General features: G+C 37.5%; 1 protein-coding gene across 3 annotated transcripts in view; it reads left to right on the forward strand.

The window, feature by feature from the left end:
* The window catches only part of CLSTN2 (calsyntenin 2), a 387,192-nt gene that overhangs the window by 267,461 nt on the left and 92,791 nt on the right, over positions 1-26,940 (forward strand). The gene's annotated exons all lie outside the window — the stretch shown is intronic.

A 26,940-nucleotide genomic window follows, 5' to 3' on the forward strand; every position in this document is an offset into this window, starting at 1 on the left:
CTCCCTTTGCCTTTTGACCAAAGTGGTAGGAAAAGTAGGGAAAAAATCTCATCACCCCTTCAATACAAGAGAGAAAGGGAGAAGTTACATTTTGTGGCTCATAAAATGATGTGACTCTTTATCTGAAGTAGACACTATTTCTCTTATAGGAAATAGCACTTAAGCATGATTTCTTCCGAAAAATGACTCATGTTTTATTGGAACCAACAGCAAATCTCCTCATTTCATACCAAAAAATGAGCAAAATATGCCTTCTAAATAAAAAACCATAAAAAACCCCTAAGCTTTTCTTTGTAAGCCTGGGAACTGAAAGTCAATCTAGGTTAGTTCCTGAGACATTCCACTAATGATTTTCTGCCTTTAGTTATACTTAGATGTAATCTCAGAGCCGTCAGTGAGATTACAAACCTAAATTACAGTTCTTTGTGAAACTGAAGCATAGATGAGCATAAGAATTAAAGGCAAAGTCCAACTAGTATTTGATTTTGCATGGATGGGTTGGTTATGGATGTGAAAACAGCATTAAAAAGGCTTTCCTAAGCCCCTGAGGGTTATGTCAAAATGTGAAGACTTGGGCCTTTTTTTTTAAAGAGTTATTTTTAACATGGCTCAGTTCACAATCTGTTTCACAACACATTCCCATGAGTATATTTTTGTGAACAACTGAGGAAGAGGCATGTTGTAGCATGGGGTGAGAATAGGGGCTGTGGCTGTGTGCTGGTGTCACTTGGCAAGCTCAATGAGTAGGTGTCATCTAAGAAGGGCCTTTCTACCTCACTAGGTCACTTGGGAGATAAATTCTGGGTCTTAAAAATTTATTTGTGGTAAATAAGATGGTGAAATGAGAGGGTTGGCTTCACTGACTTCACTGTGCTATCAAATGCGGTCCCACATACTGGAGCAACAAATACAATCACATTAAAGAAATGCCAGTGTATTTGCATATTGATTTAAATGCAGGAGAAGGAAAGGAAATCTGTACAGGCAAAAAAATCAACTAAAGGTAATTCAATCAGTAATCTATACAGGGGACACATTTTATAGGTAAATAAATAATTTTATTTATAATTTTACATTTATCTGTGGGGTTTTGTCACATAGTAAATTGCTGCTTTGTGAGATTTTTTTTTTTTACAGGTGTTTTATGTAGGTTGAAAAGATTTATCTCCTTCTCTTCAATTAAGTAAAAGAAAGCCTGTTTTGGTTCTCTGCTGTAATAAAATCATGGAAAACCTGGAGGGGAGCAAGGGAAGCTTGCTGTGAATGCAGGTTTTTGCTTACAGATTTAACTGATTCTGTATAATGAAAAAAGAGAATGCTAATTCCTTCTTGTGAAAAAGGTCTTATCTGTCCCTTTTTGTCAATCAGAGAATATGAACTAATATGAACTCCATCTCAGAATAATTTTTATGATTTTCTGGTACCTGAACAAAAGCATAATATTATTGTGCTAGTAACTTGCAAACTGCCGGTGTACTATATGTTTTTGAGTAGTAAACAAATAAATATTTCAGGAGGTTTTTGTGAAATCCACAAATCACAAATTTCAAAGAATTATTTCCGATTCTATTTTTGTTTTTTAAAAAGCATTTGCAGGCAAGCACTGCTGGGCCTAAATGTTCAACTTACTGGCATTAAATAATATTTTCCATTTACTTTTCATGTTCAATTTCAGCTGGCAACACAAAAGCCAATTAAAGTATTCATGGTTTGTTTCGGCAGATTTTACTTTAAGTAACTGGAGAGAGATGTAAATTATTACACTAGTAGCATGTGTCAGGAGCTAATGAATTCCAGATGAAAAATATTTCCCCATTATGTGTGGCTGTATCTTGACATTTCTTTTCCAACAATCATACACTTTTTATTTCTGGGCATTGGATACTCTGTTTTTGTTTATTGATTTTAAGCGATCCCAGCAGTATTTAAAAAAAAAAAAAAAACAACAACAACACTCTTCATTTCCCACGCAGCTTTATTTGGGACAAATGAGCTCTAAATGATATATTTCAACACAGAAGGGAATAGATCAGATTTGTCATGGTTTAAAAACAAATTATATTTCAATATGAGTAATTATGTAGACCTACTGGAAAGAAAACAGTTTTTCCATTACTAGCACATAGATGTTTTCTGTCATTATGTAGGGACCTAGCTGTTCTCCCTAAAGGTTAACATATGTATGTACTCATTGGCTTAAAAATATAGGGCTGAATTGTAAGCTTATTGTTTTTAAAGGCAGTTGGAAAAAGACAGCAGCTTGGGTCATGCGTATTTCCATATCTGGGGAGTGTTGGTGAAATGTCTGTGGGACCTACCTGTGTCTTAGTCAAACAGTTGTTTGTGATTTTGGCCTAGAATCACACTAGTGAACTAAAGAAGGCCTATCATACAGAATCTGGTTTGCATTTCCTTCCACCAGGAACAGTCTTGTCATCTGCAAGTCTTTTGCCCTTCTTCCAGGCTTGCTTTATTTCCAAAACCACAACTCAAAGCCAGAATAAGTTGGTTTAAACTCTTGAGGGACAGCCTCTAGATGTCTTTCTCAATTTACACAGGTAAGAGGAGAGAAAATGTGCTTCTGCTATCTTTCATAGATAGGAATTGGCCATAGCAAAAAATCTGGCATTTACATATAGAAACTTGGTTTGAACTTGAGCCAGAGACTTACTGCAAAGTGAGAAAACATTGTAAGGAATCCTTTTCAATTGAACACAATTGTACTTTGAATACTGCATGAACCCCTGAAAAGGTAGAGGTGATAAATCATACTTCTACCAATTGTCCCAAGTTTGTGGAGCAAACCTTGTGAAGAGGACATTGCATTCAGAGCCCTCTAATGGTTAAATGCAAGAAGGTGGCAAGTATTTAAACTGTGCTTATCTTTATACTGCCCGCAGAGTAACAGTTCGTTTTCAATTCAGTGGGTTATTGGGCAGTATAAAGTCCTATGTAGTATCTTATACAAAAACTGTATTGAAAAGATTTTGCAATGTGTTAGTAGAACAGAGGATGTACAGAAAGCAATTTTTAACTATGAATCAACATCATTTAAGTATGATTTACCATCCATTCATCTTCCATATGAATATTCCTTTCATTATTTCTTTAAAATATATTCAACTCCATGAATCAGGTATTCAAAAAGATCAAGAAGATTCCATTCTACCATCTGCAAAATGTAGTGGATTATTCCCAGGTGCAGTCCACCAAGACACAATTGTGGTGGAACTGTGGAACAGTCATTAACAAAACCTAGCTGGCAAATATTGACTGACTTTATGCAATATAATTTGGTTTTAAATATCCATATTTATCTGCTGCTTAACCTTTTCCTGTCTAATGGAACACACATCTCCAAATCAGTCTCCATATACCAAAGAACAGACTGTCATGTAAATGAATAAATTAATGGCAACTAAAGCAAGGCCTGTCAATTACTAGGAACATTAATTATTCCATTAATAATGACTTAGTTTAAATCTTGTTTCAAAGGCATATTGGACAATGCAATTCATTAATTTCATTTGAGGTTTCAGCCATGTGTGCTAATTGAATTATATATATTTGGGCATAGCAGAATTTTCATTATGTTTCCATTCCATCTAGTTCTCATCTGTCTTTCCTGAAAAACCTGATACCCCATCATTAAGGACACTCCTTTAAAGCTGAATAGTGAGGCATATTAAAATATGTATTACTGTGCAGACTGAATTGCATAGAGATGGAAAAAAATCTAATTTTTCCATACTGCAATTTTGAAAGTGTGGATAGTTTTCCCCTAATGCACTGCATATTTCATATCTTTTTTTTTTTTCTTTTTTCATTGTGGAGGAGCTAATTAAATGATAAATTAAAATCCATGGTAATTTTAAAATACATTTAATTTCCTACTTTTTCTCTTCATTCTTTTAATTTTCATAACTTCCTCTTTGGAAATTTTGCTTCATCTATTAAATCTTTTCTTTTAAACAGAACCCTTAAGTGTGTAATATACAGCCCATATGTATAAAAATGTGCCACTAACATGTTACAGAAATTTTGTTCTGTGTCTTAATCCTGTAAAATACCTTTTTTCCCAAGACAATAAACTGGAGAATTGAGAAAAGAGTGTTAGAATGCATTTTAAGTTTCAATAAGTGAAAAAAATTCCTAATCTGAAAAAAATATTTATTTTTGGAATATTCTACTAGACAAAGAATTCTTTACCATCTCTATTTCCCATTTTATGTAAATATATCTTAATCAAGTAGAAATGGTTAAAAGTTAAACCACAATGCAATTATATGTTCAGGGAAATACAGCTGTCACTGAGAGAACAACAGAAGTGCTCAATTCAACTGAATATATTTACTAGCGTGTGTTCAAGTATGTCCTTAGATTGAACAAATTGCAATCAAAACCACTTGATCAAATCAAGGAGATGCCATACTCTCAAGTGCAAACTGGTCAATGAGACATGATCCTGTTCCACTTTAAGTTTTATTTTAGTCTGAGAGTGGAAAAAGTCATGATGCCTCAAGCCCAACTCTGAAAGCTAGCCCATATCTTCCTTGCTGTGTGCTTGTTTTAGGGATTGAAGATGCAGTCTAGGACCTCATCCTGGCAGGTCCAGCTTCTGTAAATGCTGAGATTTCCATAGCACAACAGGTGAGACCAAAATGATAAAAAACCCCCACACCTGTTCTGTAATAGCAAATAACCAACAGTTTTAAAATGCAGTTGTGATGCCAGTGATTCGGGTAAATTCACTGTTTCACTAGTGGCTTCATTTAAGTCATTGGTACCTTATTTTACTTCCTATTCTGCAAAATATTGCTTACAGTCTTTTATGGGGAATTGATATGGATAAATAGATTCGAAACTGGAAACTGTTCACCAGGAAAGCTTATAGAGAAGCAGAAAATAAATACTACTATAAGCAGAAATCTATTCTAAAAATGAATCCAGAGTAGCTGGACTGATAAGATGTATTTATGCTGGTTTAACTATATTTAGAGCAAAGTGTTGAATCATTCTTTGAAGAAGATGATTCTGTTCTACCTGAAGAAAAAAATCTCAATATATTTCATTCTTCCTTGGGTAATATTGAAGAGGACATTAAATCCACACTAGCTGGAAGGCAGTTAAAAAGAAATCTGAAGAGGGATGTTCCTTCCTAGGGATGTTTTTTGACGCGGTGGTGGTTTTTGTTTTTTTTTTCCTTGGAAGGTCTGTACCTACATATAGTCAAGACTCAGCTGTCTATGTGTATTACACAGAAAACTAGCTTTTTAATGACGTTCCTACTTTAAGACCTATTTGGTGGCTTTTTTTGAGATAGAAGGTTAGGCTGACAGAGATTCCTATGAAGCAATTTTCTTGAGTCATTAAAATGCATTCTAGCATAATGATTTGAAAATCTAAGGGGAAACATTTCTCTGGTCTACAGATCTATAGTGCCCAGAGATTGGAAATTGGCTCAAAGCCAGTCTCCATCCATCATGTGAATTCAGTAGTGAGCTGTTGGACATGAACAGTTTTCCTTCTTTTCACAGAAAGTTATAGCAATTATTAAAAAAAAAAAAAAAATAGGGGTGGGGGGAGAACAGCACCAAAATTACTCTCTAAAAGAAAGTGTCATATCATTTATGATGATTGGCAACTTCCTATCTCCATAGTACATCTTAGCTATGAATGTTATGTGTGCATTAAGTTGTTTTTTTCTTTCTACATTCACATTTCCTTTCCTGTTTTGTTTTTGGAGATAAAAATCACCTATCTTTTTCATTTTCAGAGCCATAATGTGCTTGAGTTGTTATTCTGAGCAGGATAGACTTGTTGAAGGAGAAAATGAGTAATCCGAGACTTTCAGCTGTGACTACTTTATATCCCATGTGGTTTTTTCGCCCTTTTTTCCTTCTTTATTAGCACCTTTCACTTTTGTCAGCTAGAGCAGATTGAAAACTAATGGTGAGGTCCAGCTGCTAAGTTAATGCTGACAGAGAACAGAATCATTTTGAAGTAGGCAGGTAAATTCCTCTGTAATCTGATTCAGTACTTTTGGTATGAGAGACATTGTTTCTGTTCAATTCAGGCAGAATTCTGTGGTTTGAATATGAAGTACTGTAAGAAGTCAGGCTCTTTGAAGAGTCAACTAAATCCTCAATTAAACTGTGCTCCCCCATTATTGCTATTTGCTGGTTTTAAATCAGCTGCCACAAAAACTGTTGTGGAAAGAAAGCCATACAATGTTCTAAACAACAGAAGAGGGACTTGAATAATTCAAGCAAGCTGCATGAAATAATTGGATGCCAAGCACTGCGTGTGATCGGCCACTCCAGTACTTTTCCTTGCTGTCAGTCTTTTGATCCTTTGCCTGACATTAGACAAAGGAGTGGCAGATACGGGAAACTAGGTAGCTGGAGCAGAGAGGAGTGAGCTGACAAACACCGTAACAAAAGAACTACCAAAACCCAACAAAATCAAGGTGTGACTGCTTAATCTATCATTCAAAGAATCTGAGACATAATAGGTCTAGTAGGAATAGTTAGTTTTCCCTTCCCCCTGTATTTTTAAACTATTTTTCTGATCCTTTTTCTCATTTTAAGAGCTTTTGTTTGGTTGGTTTTGTTTTATTTTTGAGAAAGAAAGGAAGTTCCTTATTAAAACTTCACTTGCTAACAAGGAATGAGGTTGCCAGGTCACTGTGATTGTTCTGTCACCCAGACGAGAGAATAATATGTCTGTATGATTAGTATCTTATCCACTGCAAGACTGGAAGAAAGAGTGATTTTTTTTTTTTTTTTATGTGCTCCCAACCTTCCCATATGACAACATATCCTTTTATGAGAGCCCTAAAATGTAGCACTGCGTAAAGATTTGGGGATTAGTTCTGGCTTCTTACTTTTAGATCTTAGCGAATTCTCTGACTGCAGCCATCACACAAAATATTGACATGAAGTACTGGGTTCTGCAACAAATGTGAGAGTGAATATGTCCAGCAGAAGGCATTAGCTTATATATTTTCACAATGCTCTCCTTTATGGAAAGTTATTAGAAGAATTTTAAACATGTCGGAATTAGAAAATGTCATGCAGGGAAGCACTGAGAACCTGTATTCCAGTTCTCAGGTCTAGTATGACTCTAAAGAATTTTTCAGATTAGGATAAGAAATTTCATAGAAAGTCCTGCTCAGTCAATACATACAGTCACTCCCAGGAGCAGAGAGCACCTGCCAAGATTGTCGAACATGTCCAAATACTGATTTCCTCAGCAGATGAAAACTTGGTCAAATTTGGATAGCATAGTTCACCATCCTGTTTTAAAACCTCTATTGAAAGTAAACAGAACATTGAAAAAAGGAGGCTGGGGGTGCAGAACTGCTATTAACAGAGCTAGTGTGTCTCTGTGACTTTGAACTAATTGTGATGATGTTTTTGAAGAAGAGAGCACATTAGAAGTCATGATAGGAAAACTGAGATCAGACAATAAAATTATAAACACAACAAATGGAGGTCTAGGAACCGTCTTTATAAATAGGAACTTTTGTCTGACTTAAACCATGAATAACATAATCCATTTCACCTTTAATCATCCTGTTGTCACTGCAAGATTAAACATTAAAGAAAATTACTGTTTAAGAAATACAATGGCTACAATACATAGATTTTGATGATCAACTGAGGTACTTCTTTAAAAGTATTGTAAAGGAAAGTCATTGCATGAATAATGACATAGTAAAACCGGAGATGTAGCTCCAGTGTTTATTGTGCCTCAGCAATTTCCATTTTAAATAAGTTTAAGTTAGCATGTAAAATAAAGTTTCTTTTTCTGAAGTAAAACATTTAAAATTTGAATCTTTAATGTGTGGGCAGAGTTGCTGTCCTTAAAGATTTTGCAGACAAGATGCTGATGTCTGTAATACTTGCACAATACTTTTGCCTTTAGTAATTTTGCAAAGTGTTCTGAGCATCTAATGGCAAGAGGCTCTTGGTGATACCCAAGAGGGAAGAGAGTCCCAATTCATAGAACTCAAGGTAGCGTGGGTTCCTTAGCCTGAATAGGCTCTACAGCATACCTGCATCTCATTCAGGACTAGATCTTGCAATCTGTACCTCTGACCTCCTTGATGGGAGTGGTCACAAATGGCCAAATTGTATTCAGAATGAATGAGATCTTTAGATCTTCCCCATATATCCTGGGGGTTGATAAAGTTATGAAAATTTTATATATATATACACACACACGTATATATGAACGTATAGTTCCAAAACCTGCGTCTGAATTCAGGAAGTCATGACATGCATAGAATAAATTGTACAATTACTGCCTTGGTATATTCCTGATAGATTGGTAAAACCAGTTTGCTGGCTCTGACTCTCGAAAATCTAACCGCTGCTGTTTTTTCTTAAAAATGACGTGACGGCTCGATGCATAGGTGTCTTGTTCCCTAGTTGCTCCACCTTTCCGAGAGACAGGTGTCTCTAACAACATTAAATTCTGATATTTACCCTACATGAGGTCAGACTGGAACCATAAACTACAGGTTGCTTTATTTTCATGAGGGTTTGACAAATCTGGATTAGTCGCTGCTCTCTTCTCTATCAGTCCTTTACAGCCTCTTGCCTGAGTTGAACCTGACTTTGCCTGGCTCTGTTGAATCTGTCTTGGGGTGGAATTCCACAGGTTAATTATTCTTAGGTTACAAGAATAATTTTAATTATAATAATAATAATCTTTCTGATCACTGGTCATACTAAGTCTGTCTGTAATCTATAGCAAGAAGACACCATGCTGCATTCTCTGATGCTTCCTGCCCTTTTCTCCATCAACCACCTGCTGACAACTGACTTCTGTGTTCTTAAAGCAGGGATTTTCAACAATTCACTGTCATCCTGGTTTTAGATCTCAGCCTGGGAGTTACAGTTTCACTAACCCTGACTGGAGGCAGGAATCTCACTGATAACCTATTCATTGCACATTCAAAGACCCCTCAGGTATTTCTTTGGAAGGCTTGCTTTCATCATTATTTTGTTTCTTGTTTTGCCTCATGCAGCACTATTCTTTCTGATGGAATTCCGTGTAGATAGAATGCTTTTAAAAGACATGGAGTGAGGAACTCACATCATTCATTTAAAATAAGTCTTTGTTCTCCTGTGTGTGTAGCATTTTTAGTATAGAATCCAGAAAGCCACTCTGAATTGTTGAATATATATATTTTTTTTTAAAGCTATCATAAAAACAGAGGTGAAAATACATGGAGTGTCTCAGATTAGTTGTTGCCAGCACTCACATGTCTACCTCAAGCCTTGTTTGTCATTCTACCATCAATGCCACTCAGTAGCAGAAACCAAATGTGCGAGGATGATTGTGACTAGACGTTTTCAATATCGTAACAAAACATAGGCTGCCTGGCTGCCATTGACTTCATGGAGCTCCCCCTCTAGACAAGAAAGAATTAATGTAATAACCAATATTGGTTTTCCTCACTCCACCTGGGTAGTATATATTCTGTCATTAGTTTTGTAGGAAATTGAACTTTGTTCTTGTGATTTTCAATTAGTGTTTTCACTGTTTGAAATACAGTATTACCTAAAGAATTTCTGATTATTTTTTATTGTTGTTTTTGCCTTATGAACCAAGACAAAGTGATCTCTCATTCCTTGATAGCAGTCTGTCAAAGATCTTTCCAAAGCTCCTATCAAAGTAGTGCTGTGGTGGTGTTTTAATATAATCTTTTCCATGACCATGTTTTACTTCTATTTTCAGACTAAGAGAATAAAATGTATTCATATATCTTTGACTTATAGGTCAAAGCACTAGTGACTGATTAATGGTAAAAATAACTCTTAAATTATTCTTTTGAGGTCTCCAGTGAATTTACACAGCAAGACTCTTGCACGGTTTTTTACACTTAAAATGTATATGCTCTATTAAAACAATACATGTCAATGTATTGCTCACATTAAAAAAAGACATTAGTGCTCTGAAATTTCCGCTCAAAATTCCTCATTTGCAGCTGTTACTGGGGATTGTTGTGCTTATTTCATTCCCTTACAGCTGTAAAAATAGAAAATGGTTTTCTGAGGTCAGTGGAGCAATGCTATGAATAAACTGATGGGGGTGAGAGATCTAGCTCATCATTAAAACCAGAAAAAGTCACTAGCAGTTCTGTTACCGGATTGCCCTGTACTTGGAAAGGGGGGGGGAAGGGAATCTCTGAAATTATGGACTAGAGCAGAGGGCAATCATGTAGCAGCTTGTGTGTAAATGCCTGCATGTTTACACAATTGTTCCACTGTGGAACGTAAACCATAGGAAATAATTTCAAAAAACCTACTAAGCCTGGCACATGTTTGATCAAAGTTTTAGTTATTCCTCAGTGTCACCAACTTACCTGATGTTGATGGGCAGATACCAAGGGTTCATCTGCTTTTGAGCTAGGATTTTTTTTTTGTATGTTTGTTTTTTAATTGCTAGTATTCTTCCACCTGCTCTCTGCAGTACACACGTGTGCATACACACACTCTTCTAAGAATTTCTGAATTCTGATGAAGAAGAGAGGGAGTTACTACCTCACTCGAAATATGTCAGACTGATTGCTTTCAGATATTGTCACACTTGTACCAGTGCTATAGCTGGGAAGCTTTTTTACCCCATTTACAGAATGTGGTTTGTACGTGTAAAAGTTGACATACTTGATAATTCGAAAATCACAACTTGTCAAAAATTCTAAGTGCTTTAATAACTTTCATTTCATTATCATCTCATTTATCAGACTATAATATTCAAAATTCTTTGAGAGGTACTTGGCTCCATATCTCTGTACAATTATGGCTGTTTAAGTAGCTATGATTTGCTGAGTGAGCTATCATAGTATCTGGATAAGTAATTTTGACAGTCATAATGTACTAATTATGTAACTGGGAGGATGACGAGGGTTGTTGCTAGGTTTTTGCCCATTTGAGGTTGCCTGGTTTTCATTAACCACAAAACTGATGTTAATGCATTTTGGACTACTTGAAGAACTTCACTCAGGTGAGATTTACCTGCTGGAGAGTGCCACTTTTCTCTGGGTTCCTTCTAGTCCACAGGACAGCACTGTGTCCAGACCCTCATGAAGCAGCCAGGAAAACAAGTGGGTATGCAAGTGGGCAACTTTTGATCCTAAATCCAAGTTGTTCCCAGGTGTTTGCTAGGCATTGTAGAGGTGGCCCCCACCACCTGATTGTGTGTAAATCTGTCCTACAGAGAAAAGCCTTGGCACGAGCATGGCTGCTTCCCTGTATTATTTCATTTCTAGGTGTTGTTTTCCTTTACTGTGGGGTATCAGATGCTGTTGTCATGGGTTTTTTTACCCTGATCTCCCTGTCTGTTCATGGCAGTAGAAGGACCTTGGAAAGGCTCCTGAGGAACAGAGGTCACTGAATGAGTGAGACCAGAGGCAGATTTCCCACAGGAAGAGCAGTTTAACCTACCTGTGAGAAACTGGTTAAAGTGCATATTTTGCAAAAAACACCTAAGTCACGAATAGAGTCATGTACTAAGAGTAGCTGAGTTCTTAAAGAAGTGCATTGTTTCTCTCTCTGTATTTCATTATTTTCCTATGTACTCAGTTTGCAAACAAATCACAAGTTTTTCTGTTACATCTATAAACTCGACCTAGTTTTACAGAGAGAAAGCATTTTATCTAAAGATTTACTGGGAATAAAGATTACCTGGGCTCTCACTGACAACTGTTTGATCCCTCTATCTTCAAACTTCCCTTAAAAATATTTGTGCAATCATGTTATTTTGCTCAAATACGGTTATGACAGATGGCCTGGTCTTTAGGCTTTGTAACCACCTGCAGTTTTCAGTGAAGTCCAGAGGATCAACATTTACTCAATATATCTGGAAATGAGACTTTTAGTAAACAAGTCTGTTAATTATGTGCTAGAAGAAGCATGATCCAGTTCACTCAGTTTTAGTTATGTGCTGCAGGGCTAACAGGAGAAGAAACCGTAAACAGTTATTTGTGTCAGGAGAACAAGCAGGTATAACTTCTGAGTAAACAAAACAAACCAGTACAGATAACGCTGCCATTATTGGTCATTTCTAGAAGACAACTTTGCACTATATTCATAGAGAGAAAATACCAGGTTTTAGATGGAATCAGAATGTTTCAAAATATATAGGCATTTCCATGGCAAAGCTAACAGAGAAGCTGTTTTCAGCAAACGCCCTGACAAGCAGTTAGTCAATTCCTCCCTCCAGAAAACCATTTGTCACCCAAAAATTCAAGACTGTAAAAGTCTGTTCTAAAAACTGTGTCGACACAGCATTCGCTTCCCAGGGCTAGAGCCAAGCATTCTCGAAGTAGCACTGCCACAGCCAGTCAAATTCTGTTTGTCCAGTCACGACGCTGTAAATGCAAATACCACTAAATAGTGTCTAGTGTTAACCACGAAAATGGCTTTGAATTAACTTTACATCTTGATAAAATGCTTTGTGTTACCTACCAGATACATTAAAATTAATATTATAATTTACTTCAGAAACTGCAAATATAATTTGTTTCTTTACATCGTTGAGGAGCAGTTAAATAGAAACTATATAGATATTTATTTGCACTTTCTAAATTGCTGAAATGATTTATTATTGTGCAATTTTCATGGTGTTACATTTTTATTGCTTTATATTGCACATGTTGGGCTTTAATAGTTGCATCCTTCATTCCATTAATTTCAAATTAAACACTAAATTGCAATGAAAGTTCAGTCATAGCTCCTAAAGCATAAAAAATAAGCTTTGGTCTTCAATTTCTAAAATGAAAATGGGGATGGCATACAGACTAAGTAGAAAAATAATCTGTTCTCTCAGCAAGATCTGCAATATTATATATAACAGCATCTGGCAACTGTGAGATCTGTGTTCATTTCTGTACTATAAGGTTTAGTTTTCATAGAATCATAGAACGGTTTGGCTTGGAAAGGACTTGAAAATCATCTAGTCCCAACCTCCCTGCCATGGGCAGGGACACCCTCCACTAGATCAGGTTGCTCAATTATTGTGAGCAACATAATAAGTTATTGTACTTCAGTTAACCAAGGATAATTTAGCCTTTAGCAATTATGGATTTTACCAGTACTCAGCAAGAGATTGCCTTTTGCCATTGAAATAAATGTAAATTTTATACCTAATCATTAAGACCCAGGTTGGGTTTTTTTACTTCAACTCTATTTTCAGGTAGGTTTTGGTTTTTGTGTTTTTTTTTTTTTTTTTTTTTTTAAATGTGGTATCTCATTTGCTCAAAAATCAGATACAGAAACATCCTTGGGAGTTAAAAAATATTTAAAGGGTTGACTTTGCAAAGACTTATGTCTACAATTAAATTTGTACCTCTCAAAACTCTTAGAAATGCAAAATATGCCAAAAGAAACAAAGATTTTAAGTAATTTTAAGGCTAGTCAGTCTCATCTCCGTGCCTGGCAAGATCATGGAGCAGATCCTCCTGGAGACTATGTTCAAGCACATGGAATATAAGGAGGTGATTAGTGACAGCCAACATGGCTTCACTAAAGGCAAATTGTGCCTGACAAATTTGGTGGCCTTCTACGATGGGGTTACAGCATTGCTGGACAAGGGAAGAGCAACTGACATCATCTACCTGGACATGTGCAAGGCATTTGACACTGTCCCACACGACATCCTTGTCTCTAAATTGGAGAGACATGGATTCGATGGATGGACCACGCGGTGGATAAGGAATTGGCTGGATGGTCGCACTCAAAGAGTTGTGGTCAACGGGCTCAATGTCCAAGTGGAGAACAGTGACGAGTGGCGTCCCTCAGGGGTCGGTACTGGGACCGGCACTGTTCAACATCTTTGTCGGCGACATGGACAGTGGGATCGAGTGCACCCTCAGCAAGTTTGCCGACGACACCAAGCTGCGTGGTGTGGTCAACATGCTGGCAGGAAGGGATGCCATCCAGAGGGACTTTGACAGGCTTGAGAGGTGAGCCCATGCAAACCGCATGAAGTTCAACAAGGCCAAGTGCAAGGTCCTGCACGTGGGTCGGCGCAATCCCAAGCACGACTATAGGCTGTGTGGGGAATGGACTGAAAGCAGCCCTGAGGAGAAGGACTTGGGGATTTTGATTGATGAGAAGCTCAACATGAGCTGGCAGTGTGCGCTTGCATCCCAGAAAGCCAACCGTGTCCTGGGCTGCCTCAAAAGAGGTGTGACCAGCAGGTTGAGGGAGGTGATCCTGCCCCTCTCCTCCGCTCTCATGAGACCCCACCTGGAGTACTGCATCCAGCTCTGGGGGCCCCAGTACAGGAGAGACATGGAGCTGTTGGAGACAGTCCAGAGGAGGGCCACAAAGCTGATCAGAGGGCTGGAGCACCTCTCCTATGAGGACAGGCTGAGAAAGTTGGGATTGTTCAGCCTGGAGAAAAGGCGGCTCCGGGGAGATCTAATTGTGGCTTACCAGTATCTGAAGGGAGCCTACAGGAAGGATGGTGAGGGACTGTTTATCAGGGAGTGCAGTGACAGGACAAGGGGTAATGGGTTTAAGCTGAAGGAGGAGAGATTTAGATTAGATGTTAAAAAGAAATTCTTTACTGTGAGGGTGGTGAGGCACTGGCACAGGTTGCCCAGAAAGGTGGTGGATGCCCCATCCCTGGAAGTGTTCAAGGCCAGGTTGGATGAGGCTTTGGGCAATGTGGTCTAGTGGAGGGTGTCCCTGCCTGCAGCAGGGGGGTTGGAACTACATGATCTTTGAGGTCCCTTCCAACCCAAACCATTCTATGATTCTAATTTAAAAGAATAGATAATGAGTAGATAATAAATCCAAGAATATTTCAATGTAGAGATGAAACTGAAATATGTGTCTACAGTAGTGGTTTGTTCCATGTGGAAATCAATTGGAATCTTTCCATTTAATTCAGTCAGTTTTAGTCATTCCCGTATGCCTGGGCCTCAGGACTTCAGTTTTCCATGAACAGAAAGTGACTTACAGATGCTGATTTGAGGCAGCAGATCAGGGAATGACCCCTGTTAAATCCCCAGATACTGAAATATTTACAAGATCATGTGTGTTTTGAGGACAAGAAATCTCGTGAGTAGAAATTCTTACAAAGTCCAAATTCCTAGAAAGTAGGAATTAAATCTAAGGATGAAATCCCAGACCCATTATAATCTATGACAAGTGCTACTTTTTCAGAAGGGTTATCATTCTCAGTCTCTTGCATGTATAAAGAAGCAAGGAAATGTAATTTTTGGGAAAGGTTTTAAAAAAAAAAAGTCACAAAATGCAGCTGGGTATGATGTCATGAACAGCTCTCAGACTAACGTAGCCAGAAACCAGCAGCACAGAGGGAGCAGAAATCAAAGAGAAAGAGAAAAGTCATTAAATATTTGTAATGGAGCTGGTAAAAATATGATTTATCAAAAATACAATTTTACTGAAGTAGAAGTATTTTGTGGATGTTTTTATAGTTCTGCCATTTCTGTAGTGCTGATGGGGTTTTTGAAAGGACCGAATTGAAAATCTGACCTTTCTCTGAAAACAGCTATTTTGATGCAGCTTGGTTTCATGAAAAGTTTCAAATCGGTTTTAATTTCGCATTGGGAAAAAAGCTAACATCATCTTCAAAGCTGCTGAACAATGATTTATGTCCTCTGTATAGCTCCTGCTCAAGAGAAAAGATGAGGGCAACAAATAGGATAAGATCTGATATAGCAAGTAAGTAGGGTTTTTCAGTATGTTACATGATAAAGAAGCACAAAACCCAGCATGTTGAGCACATTGTGGCTTTGAATTTACTATTTAAAAACCAAACCTCTTTGCATTACTGAATAATTAATATGCATAATTAATATCCCATTGTAAAATCTGAAAAAGGGACAGAACCCCTATTTTTACTATGGAATCGTAGTTCTGTGCCTTTAGGTTCAGTGCAGATGCAGTTTGTCTATCCAGTATAGTTATTTTCATATCAGTGAGAGTATAAAACCTTAATCTAAGTTTCTATATAGGAAAAATTACTTTATAATACTACTAATCATACCATTATATGAATGAGTAATGTTCGCAATAAGCCTGAGATTTCCTGGTGCACAATACCTCCTACCATTATAAATACTATGTTAAGGGCCTATGTTTCTAAAATTGTTTTGGTGGCTGGAGTCCCATTTGAATCACTGAATATATCGGGATCTGTTGTGGATGATGCTCCTGCATTACAAAGCAAGAATCTTACTAAATTCTGAGTAGGTGTAAGTTATTGTCTCAGAAAAATCTGAGATTTTGTACTGCTTAAGTATTTCTGCTGTTATTAGCAGAATCAAAAGCTGAAAATAAGGAACAAAATATCAAGTAGCAGTTGCTTAAGGGCAGCTCTGGAAATATTGAGGTAGCTCACGCAGCTGACGTCACACATCTAATATGTAAAATATTAAGCACGAGCAGGCTAAGGCAGTCCTACGCAAAGCTGTGGTGGGGAGCTTCTCTCAGATTCCTATGCCTAAATAACAGGCTTGCTCATGCATTGCCTGTGAGGGGCAATTCATTACAAACCTTTTCTGCATAAAAATGTGACCATTTACTGACACAACTATGGTCAGTGGCTGGAGCCATTAGGTGACTTATTGGTGGCGGTTGGGGTAGCAACCGTATGCTTAAAAATGGCACAGTATAAAATAGCACCAATATTTACCTTTATGAAGCCATAGTAGCAAATAAACTATACGGAAAAAAAGAGGAGGAGATCGTAAGGCTCAGAGGAGTAAGATAAGCTGAATATATTTTTTTAGAAATAATGATAGCAATTCTACGTGTCCATACAAATTAGAGTGCAGATGATCTTCTAGTGAGAGATCTGCATTTACCTTTTCTTTTGATGAGTTTATTATCTTCATTATGTGATTTATATTCTGATAAAAGGCCAGATGCGATCATTTTGGCTATGTTATTTTTCATTTGTGATGATACTCTGCAGTAGAAGCATTTGTGTCCAAAGTAACTCATCATGTCTAGAGATCCAATCCAAATTATGACTTTACACTAGGAGCTGAATATTTCAGATTATTTAAAGACAGACAAGTGGAAGTACAAACAAATGAAAAAAAGCCATGATCAGCGGGAACCATATGGTACTCTTGTAACAATTAAACTCAGTGCTCTACTTTACTGCACGTCTGCAGGATGCACAGATTAAACCCTTGTGCCCAGGCCCCATGCCAAGATTGAATTAATGTTCTGAAGCTTTTTATTTAATCTGCTTTTGTAAGAAGAAGCCACAGCAGAGCAGATAGCTGAATGAAAACCTGGGGATGTGTAAGCACTTTACCCCTTTCCTAACCACTCACTCACTGTGTTCTCTCACATGTGTTTTTACAGGCATAAGGTGAAACAATCCTGAGATACCTAACATGCCTCTGACATATTTTACTGTGCATGTTAACAAGAGTTTAGGAGCCAGTGAAAAGATCCAAACTGCATCATTTTCCTTTTATCTCACTTCATAGGCTGCCAATGCCATGAAAATTCCACAATTATCCAAAGGTATTTTGCATTCCACCTCTCTAATGCTTATTTTTGCGAACACTTTGGAGAAAATTCTCATAAAAATTCACTTTCTTTGTCCTCACTTCATAAAAAAAAAAAAAAGTAAAAATCACAGGAGGATCTCGCAGTTCTTATGTCTTATGTGCACATCCAGAGTGCACTCACTCCAGGCTTTCTAGCCATGAGACAGTCAGGAATCGGCACCTGTTCATTCAAGCACAGCTCTTGGTTTCTAGCTTAGAGCTGCTGGCATCCAACTGTCTGCAGACTCCCATTTGCACGAAGCCTCAAATGACCACCTATTGCTCTCAGGTGATTCTGTAATACTTTTTAATGACATTCTGTTATCATCAACCTGCTCTTTCAAATTGAAAACCTGAAGAAAAAAAGAGGGTGAATGGCTATCTCAAAATATTGGCATGCTGGAAGAAGGACATAGTTCTATTGATAAAACAACCAGTAGTCAATCCTTTATTTCTGCCCCACTTTTCTGTAGAGCCCAATAGTAATTTCTGTCTTGGTCTATGTGTTTAGAATTATTTTATGGTTATTATTGTTGCAAGACACCTTCCTAGTACTTGCCTCTCCTTTGATTTGTGTGGTCAAGTCCACTGCTTATATGATGTCCTAGCCAGTCCAAAGTTCCTTGTATAGTTTTCAAGTTAAAGCTGACTGATGCCTTTGAGTAAAAAGAAGCAGAAAAATGAATTGATGGTTCACTGTGTGCTTTGAATTAGCCAACTATACCCCAAAACAATACATTTAAAATTATTCAGGGGAATATATTTAATAAATGCAACATTTTCCAAGCTTCTTTATTTCAGAAATTATCTGCCTTGATAGAGGGCCTCAGGGAGAGTGGTTTAATTAAAAAGTAAGTTTTTCTGACAGTCTGCTGAGTCCTCAATAGACTAAACAGCTGCTGATTTTCTAATCTGAGTGTGACATGGTGCTCTTCATTTTCTTATTTATCTCTGTATATCTCACAATGGAGCCAAATCTTGCAGGTCATGTTGGTGCACCTATCCTGCTGCAGAAAGTGTTTGTGTTAGGTTTGTCTACCAGACTGTAGAAATTTTGTAAACAATATGTATTTGCTAGCCAACGTTCCTAATCCTGGGTCTTTATTTAATTTGAAATTCTAGTCACAGTATGCTTCATTAGCTACTTTTATGTATTTTATTAGCATTTGTCCTTTAACAGCTCAGCAATACTTAGTGGCTAGAAGTTATTGCAGGCATTGTAATAACCTTTTTAATCTTACATGTAGAGGCCTCTAGGTCTCTCTTATAAAACTAGGCTCACTTTTTTCAAAGGATAAAAGCAGTAAATGGGTCAGTGCCTCACTAGGCAAGTTATCGCCTATTTTTCTCAGTGTAGACCTCACTAATCTAGAGGTGAAACAGCTTCATGTTCCATCTTTCAGACAGAGATGTGGAATTAGGGCAGTGGTAGCATCTGGGCTTCTGTGTTTACTGAAAGATGACTGTCTGAAGCAAAGTGATGTTTCATCTGCTGCGGCAGCAGGAAATCTGCAATCACTGATTGCAAATGTTGCAGCCTCGAGTGAACATTAATCAAATAATGCACGTAGTGTGTGTGAAGACAACGACCTGTACATGTGTTTATGATTGTTATTGGCACATGTGAAAAAGTAGATCAGAAAATGACTCAACTGGGAGCTGAGTAATTATGCTCCACTTAGCTGCTGGAGGATAAAGTTTCTTTTATTAATGTGCTTTTTTTTGCAGGTTTAACTGTGCAGTTGTAGGATTATTTTTCAAATAGTTCATTATAATGTGGTACCCTAAAAAATGGCAAGGCAAATATTTCTCAGTAATGATCATGTAACTGTTAGAGACTGTGCTATGCCTTACAGCATTCTAACTAAATTGGACAGCTGTTTCTATGTCTTGAGTTTGTGTGATACTCAGATGCACTGCTGAATCCACAGGACACTTGCAAACATGAAGCATGAGGTTAACAAAAGCCTGCCGTTATGGCAGGTGGGCATGGAGCTCCATATATTGATTATAGTAGTATCCTTTTTTGGTAGTGTTCTTAAAATCATATCTTTTTGCTTTCTTTCTCTCTTGAATCTTGCAGATGTCAGAAAGAAGAAAAGAATAAGAAATATTTGTGGTTACTTGCAATAGAATATTAATTTGATATGCACTCGATAGGAGGAATGAATGACAATATATTTCTCTGCTTTTAGAATAGATGATGTTTGAGAACTGTATAATCATTAGTTGATTGAGCACATTTTTATGTGCACAAACCTTTATCTCCTTGTTACATATTTTTCTGATCCACCTCAATGTTTATTGCAGTTTTCAAATTAGTGTGTGTCAATTCTCCATCATTTCAGCTGGAGTGCAAGGATCTCTTGTGCAGATGTGAGTGCACAATGTGATGTGTTATGCATCTAAGCAGTAGTCATCTAATTTCCAACAGAGCAACGTGGTCATATACCTCACTATAATCAGAGCATGACCATAAAATTTACCCTTTTTAAGCGAGCTTATTTAAACAAAATTTTAGAGTTAGTTTGTCAGGTGCTTTGTTGCTGAGTGCCTTCATGACCTAAGTGATTTCCCTGGGAAACTTATCATGGAGCCAGGAAGAAACCCAGATATGACTGCTGCTTAAATGCTACCCACAGAACTATCTTTTTATCCTGAGCAATTGGTCCCTGCTTCAGCAGAAGAATGAAGTCTAGTTTGTTTGGTGTGAGCTTATGGCAACAATGAATCACTTGAAGTGCAAGTGCAGTTTCCTCCACTTTCCAATTTCAAATCCATAGGAATAGAATAGGAAGGCTAGCAGTGGATTTATGCTCTTGCTTTGCAGAGCTTGTTGCCCATAAAATTAGATATGAGGAAATAATATTTTTTGTACTTTATTAAGATATGAACACCTCCCTCTGTTAATGATTTCGGTATTGCTTCCTGGCTTTTAGTATTTCAGTATGAGTTTAATAGCATTGACTTCAATGAGCTGGAAAAGCGTATACAATAGTTACTGCTTTACTTTTTTTTTTTTTCTATCCTTAAAGATATTTTACATCTCTAATTATTATTTTGTCTCGTTTTCCCAAACAACAACCCTTTCTTCCCTCAAAATGTAGCCTTCTATGTTCTGTAATTATTTAAACAGTAGCTACAGCTTATGATAAAAAAACTTGTCAAAGCAATAAACCTTCCCAGTGGCATGGAGACACTCAAAAGATTGGTGGCTCTGCACTGCAGGAGATATTTGCAGTATTCCATCAGAGAAACTTGTGTGCAGTTGTTATCCTGGAAGTTTAGATTAAAAAAACCAAAGAGAAACAGCAACCCCTAAACAAACTTATTAAAAAACCCAACATCAGCTGCACATAGTGGGTCCATGCTGCATTTCTGAGAAAACAGACATTTAGTTCAATAGCAGTCATAACTGCATTGCTTATTTGCAGGTTTCCATGCAACTGCCAACAGAGTTCTTTGATGATCGATGTTCAACGAAGAGTGTGCCTGTGTTTGGATGTCCATGTGTATGTGGAGAGAGCACATGTAAAGGATTAAAGATTCAAATTTGATTCAGACTAAGAGCACTTCAATTTTGTTGACAAGGGTGGTTTAAAACTTTTAGTTATAGCAAGAGGAAAGTCATATCCACAAGCAAATTTATACTTAAGCCTAATTGTGCCATATAGTATATGAAGAAGATTCACTACTGATGGTTGTCAAATGTCTCCCTATGATATGATAGATCCATGTAGCTGAATCAAGTTTTTTAATGGACACACATAAGGAAAAAACCAGTGTTATTGTCATTCATATGCAAGTCTTCAGAGGTCCTGTCTGTTCTTCAGATTGAAACTTAAGATGCATTTCTCCTGAACAGAGAGTATTTTTCTCTTCTAAGGTGTGAGTGGATTTGTGTGTGATCAAGTGGCTTTGATTCTTAGGCACTTCGAGATTTTTCAGGAACACTGTGTTTATCTCAGGAAGTATATAACTGCAACCTTTATTCTAAACAAATGATCAGTTATGTTGATTTGTGCATCTGAGAAAAACACACATTGAAATATAATAAAAGGCTAGAGAGTAATAAAATCAGAATAGGATATGAATATAAATGAGTAATTTTGTCAGCAGTGAACTAATGAAGCCTGGTTTCCTGCAGGTTTGAGCTTCATGTTGGATTTACTGGTACCAAAAAGGTGCAAGATAGAATTGAAGCCTTTCTAGTTGTTGAGCTTTTACAAGGTCTTTGTGTGGACTGTTTGCTGTCTAGTGAGACATGACCTCTTTGTCACCCCCACACTATTTCTGTAGTGTCTCTGTATTGTGTAGCTGCATAATTTCATAGCACTTGTAGGAAACAACTCATCTTTTTAAAATGTAGTTGAAATTATAGAATTGTTTAGGTTGGAAAAGACCTTTAAGATTGACTCCAACCGTAAACCTAATACTGCCAAGTCCGCCACTAAATGACATCCCTAAGCACCACATCTACACGTCTTTTCAATACCTCCAGGGATGGTGACTCAACCGCTTCCCTGGGCAGCCTGTTCCAATGATTGACAACCCTTGTGGTGATCAGACTTTCCTAATATCCAATATAAACCTTCCCTGGCACAACTCGAGGCCATTTCCTCTTGTCCTATCGCTTGTTACTTGGGAGAAGAGACCAACCCCCACCTGGCTACAACTTCCTTTCAGGTAGTTGTAGAGAGTGATAAGGTCTCCCCTCAGTCTCCTTTTCTTCAGACTAAAAAACCCCAGTTCCCTCAGCTGCTTCTTATAAGACTTGCTCTCTAGACTCTTCACCAGTTTTGTTGCTCTTCTTTGGGCATGCTCCAGCACCTCAATGTTTTTCTTGTAGTGAGGGGCCCAAAACTGAACACAGCACTCAAGGTGCGGCCTCATCAGTGTTGAGTACAGGGGGATGATCACTTCCCTGGTCCTGCTGGCCACACTATTCCTGATGCAAGCCAGGATGCTGTTGGCCTTCTTGGCCACCTGGGTACACTGCTGGCCCATATTCAGCTGGCTGTTGACCAACACCCCCAGGTCCTTTTCCCATCAGGCAGCTTTCCAGCCACTCTTCCCCAAGCCTGTATCGTTGCTTGGGGTTTTTGTGACCCAAGTGCAGGACCCAGCACTTGGCCTTGTTGAACCTCATACAAGCAAATGAAATAACATTTGGTGATTGCTCATTCACATACAACTGTTGTCTTTTATTACCTATTGATGAAAATGATGAAATGTCAGAGGTTCCAGCTTTTCACTTGAAATCATCTGTATTCTTGGTGTAATGAAAGCTGAAGAAAAAGCAAAGGTAGCTGTGAAAGGCAAAATAAGCATGCAATTTTTTAAATAACTTCTGAAATTGAATTCAAGTGAATAATTCTGTGTAGTTGTTAAAGCAATAACATTGAGGATTTTTATTTCTGCTGAGAGGCATGAGTTTTGTTTTTCATATAAAAGGCAGCAATTTGTAATACAGTTTTCATTGAGTAAGGTTTATAATCTCAATCTTGCATGTAAATGTTGCTGAATATGAAATATTGTCTTTAGAAATTTCTATATAGTGCAAAGATTTGGTTATATTTCAGAAATGATATACTGTCAATAGCTTTTTTTCAGGCTATTATAATTTTTAGAGGAAATTACACAATTATCCCTGAGGTAGTAATGTATGGATCTCTAGTAGAGCTCTCAAAATAATATAGCCTTCAAAATAATAGGTGCTTATGGCTAATGCTAGTCTGAATGATTTGAAGAGAAAACATAATGTCCAGAATTTAATTAAAACATGTATTAAAATTAATCAACTCTTAGTAAAGTTCAGCTGTTCAACCAAAAGATTTTATAGGAAGCAATTGGAAACCCTCAGGATGCACAAGCTGGTCCTGGGAAAAGAGGTATTTTCCTTCTATCCTGGACCTATCCTGCTATAGGATTTCATGGATGTGCTTCTACCTTGATGTGTTATCACCAGCTTAGCCCTATTTTATCAACTCAAGATCACCACCATTTTCACGATCACTGAATCCTATATGCACCTGTTCCCAAATCCATTCAAATGAAATGAAGCACAAAGGTTAATATTTTGCTGTGTTGTCTATTGTGAGGAAAACAATGTCTCAATATGCACTCTAATTATTTCAACCTTACAAAAAAGAAGGAAGATGGGTGGTGCCAAGGTCCTGAATGTGGTGGTTCTGCAACTTAAATGGTGAGCCTGAATAGGAGAGAGACCCTGTCTCCTTTTCCTCAAATGAGATACATAACAATACGTAGCTAAGAACCCAGTAAATGGTATGAGCTTGGCACAATTCCCATTGGCATTGTGTAGGTCTGGGGTTAACTCAGCTGGTTTTAAGTAAAGCCCTGTAGCTCCATTTAATAATGAAAAATAATATGTCATATTTTAAAGACGACACTATTTGTAAAGCCTAGTTGTATAGTTCTATATATCTGTAAATGTGTGTGTCTTGCAGTGTAAAGGTGGACCTTATTTAATCTTCTGCTTTGTTACAGCTGTTACAACTCTGTTATCATTTCCATTTCCAATACAGTCATTAAGGTACCTTTTTAGAATCATTATGATTACTATACACTTTCATTTTTCAACAGTTTTAACTCATTTCTTTGGAAACAGTTGAAGAATCCTTCTTCTGAAAAAATTGTTGCTTAGTTTTTAAAAACATATACAGTTGTTTTCATATAAGTAGGTTGCAGTAGCCAGAATTACTTGGGATTTTTTGCAGTGTCTTTACAAATATCTCCCCATATCCATGCAGCTGTCATTTTTTTTTTGTCTTTGGCAAATGGGGATATAAAAGACAAAATTAGAGTTATATATAAAACTGGAGTATCTAGCATAGGAGCAGGATATAGAGACTTCTACAATATTTGCTGAGAACCAATTAGAACATGTGCTGGTTCTGTGATTGCTTCGCATCAGGTCTCTGAATTTGGAGAGGAAAAAATGATAAATGTTTAGGTTAAGGCTAAGAGGACACTTTTCCTGCTCTGAGCTATTTCTATTTTTCTAAGAATAGTAGGCTTGGATGTCTAAAAATGCTGTGTTGTTTACAGTCAAACAGTAGATCAGTAAAATAATAAAAACAAAGCACTGAAGTTACGATTTCTGTTGATGGATTGAGCATCTGAGGAAAACTTAGTTGTTAAGAAACTATGAAGTTCATGGTTATAATACACAACAAATAGTATTTTTCCATTAGGCTTCCCACATTTACACTGTTATTTTTGTATTCAATTAAAATAAACCAGAAATCCACAATATCATTTTAGATGAATGTTTCATTTTGAAGTTGCGGGGAAATTAGGATAATTTTTTTCATAGGTATGCATGACAATGTTGAGATACAAACTCAGTGATCAGTGCCCACGATCAAAGCTGAACAAACTGCTTTACTTTAGCCTTCTCTTAATCTTACGCTTTGTTTCCTGTGCAACAGTTCACAAACGTTGTGGAGCCTGCTTTTATGGATATGCAAACTATTAGTCTTTTTCAGAGTCTGATTCTCAGGGTAAAATCCATTCCTTCTATAGCCCAAATTTGGGCTCATTGAGGGTGAAGAAAAGAGAACCTGGAAAGAGAGCACATCTTTTGTTTCTCTTGGGAAATCACACTGCCCTTTCATGCCCGCTTGAGTGAGGCGTTGGAGCAAGCAAATGTCCAAGCAAATACTTAATGTATTTTCCCAGTGCCTCGTAATTACTAAAACAACTGTGTGCTGATCCTGTAAAGACATTCATAGGATTGATTACAATTGTTAAGTGTGAGATTCATCTGCCTAAATTTCAATGTATATAGCTGAGCTCAGCTTCAGCTCCCATTATAATAAAGGAAAACCTATGTGATTGTAGATGAGAGAATATTGTAAAAATCCTATATTTATACTCTAAGTGTACCTAGTCCCCACTGTCCCCACACACACCCTTCCCATCTTTTCTTTCTCACAAATAATAGGAATTATGGACTCCAGCATTTTTATAAAGTCACTGCCTACTCTCTTCTCTAAAAATAAACAATATATTCTAACAGAAAAAGAGAGAGAGGAGCCAGGCTTGAATTAGAGGTCATAGATTCAGAGTTAATTTAGAATTTGGCAGTTGACTCAGATATGATTGGCAAGGAGATTTCCAAAAGGCTGCAACTGTAAATTGGAAATAAATGGAAAAGGATTATGTGAGTGGGAGACAGCTTTGAATCCATAATGGATGTCCTGAGACTGAGTTGCCCATAAAAGAGCATGTGTTTAATGTGTCATAAAAATATTGAAGCCACATTGGTCTTTGTATAAATATTTCATTTTTAAGTTGGATTCTGGAGTGACTAAAAACGAATTCAGTGTGCATATCCTTGCCATCAGTATGAAGGATAAAAAAAAGGATCACCAGAAACTGTTTTTTTTTCCTCCTTCCAGACTTATATTCTCACAAGGTTTTTTTATGTTGTCTTTTGTGTCCAAATAAATTTTTTTAGTCCTTGCTATATCATCTGTTTTGTTATATATTATTCCTTTGAGAGAAGCTATGGATCTATTATATTAGGAGGCAGAGTGAGTTGCTGCCAAGAAGGCATTCATGTATGAGTATGTGAATGGGTGACTGAGATGTCCAAAAGGGACACTTGTCTGTGTTCCTTCAACTACTTCTGTTCCAAAGATGATATATGTCTGCAAATAAAGCAAGATATATTTTGAATGTGCCTATGTTCTGCATCATTAGTTTTTTCCACTGTTGAGAAACTAAACTGCAAGAATCTGAACATCTGTTACCACCCGGCAGCACAAGTGGCTCGAGGAAGGAGTGACAACAGTTAGAAAAGACCACGTCTAAAATATTATCATAGAATCATAGAATGGTTTGTGTTGGAAGGGACCTTAAAGACCATCTAGTTTCAACCCTCTGCCATGGGCAGGATCACCCCCCACTAGACCAGGTTGCCCAAAGCCCCATCCAACCTGGCCTTGAATGCTTCCAGGGAGCGGGCATCCACAGCTGCTCTGGGCAATCTGCGCCAGTGCCTCACCACCCTCACAGTAAACAATTTCTTCCTAATACCTAATCTAAATCTCCCTTCCTTCAGTTTAAGGTCACTTCCCCTTGTTCTGCACTCCATGCCCTTGTGAACAGTCCCTCTCCAGCTTTCCTGTAGGCCCCTTCAGGTACTGGAAGGCTGCTCTAAGTTGTCCCTGGAGCCCAGGACACGGTTGGCTTTCTGGGCTGCAAGTGCACATTATCGGGTCATGTTGTGCTTCTCGTCCACTAACACATCCCCAAGTCCTTCTCCTCAGGGCTGTTCTCAATCCATTCTCTGCCCAGCCTGTGTTTGTGCTTGGGATTGCCCTGACCTATGTGCAGGACCTTGAACTTGGCCT

This window comes from Grus americana, chromosome 9 (genome assembly GCF_028858705.1).
Source record: "Grus americana isolate bGruAme1 chromosome 9, bGruAme1.mat, whole genome shotgun sequence".
NCBI classification, from domain to species: Eukaryota; Metazoa; Chordata; class Aves; order Gruiformes; family Gruidae; genus Grus; species Grus americana.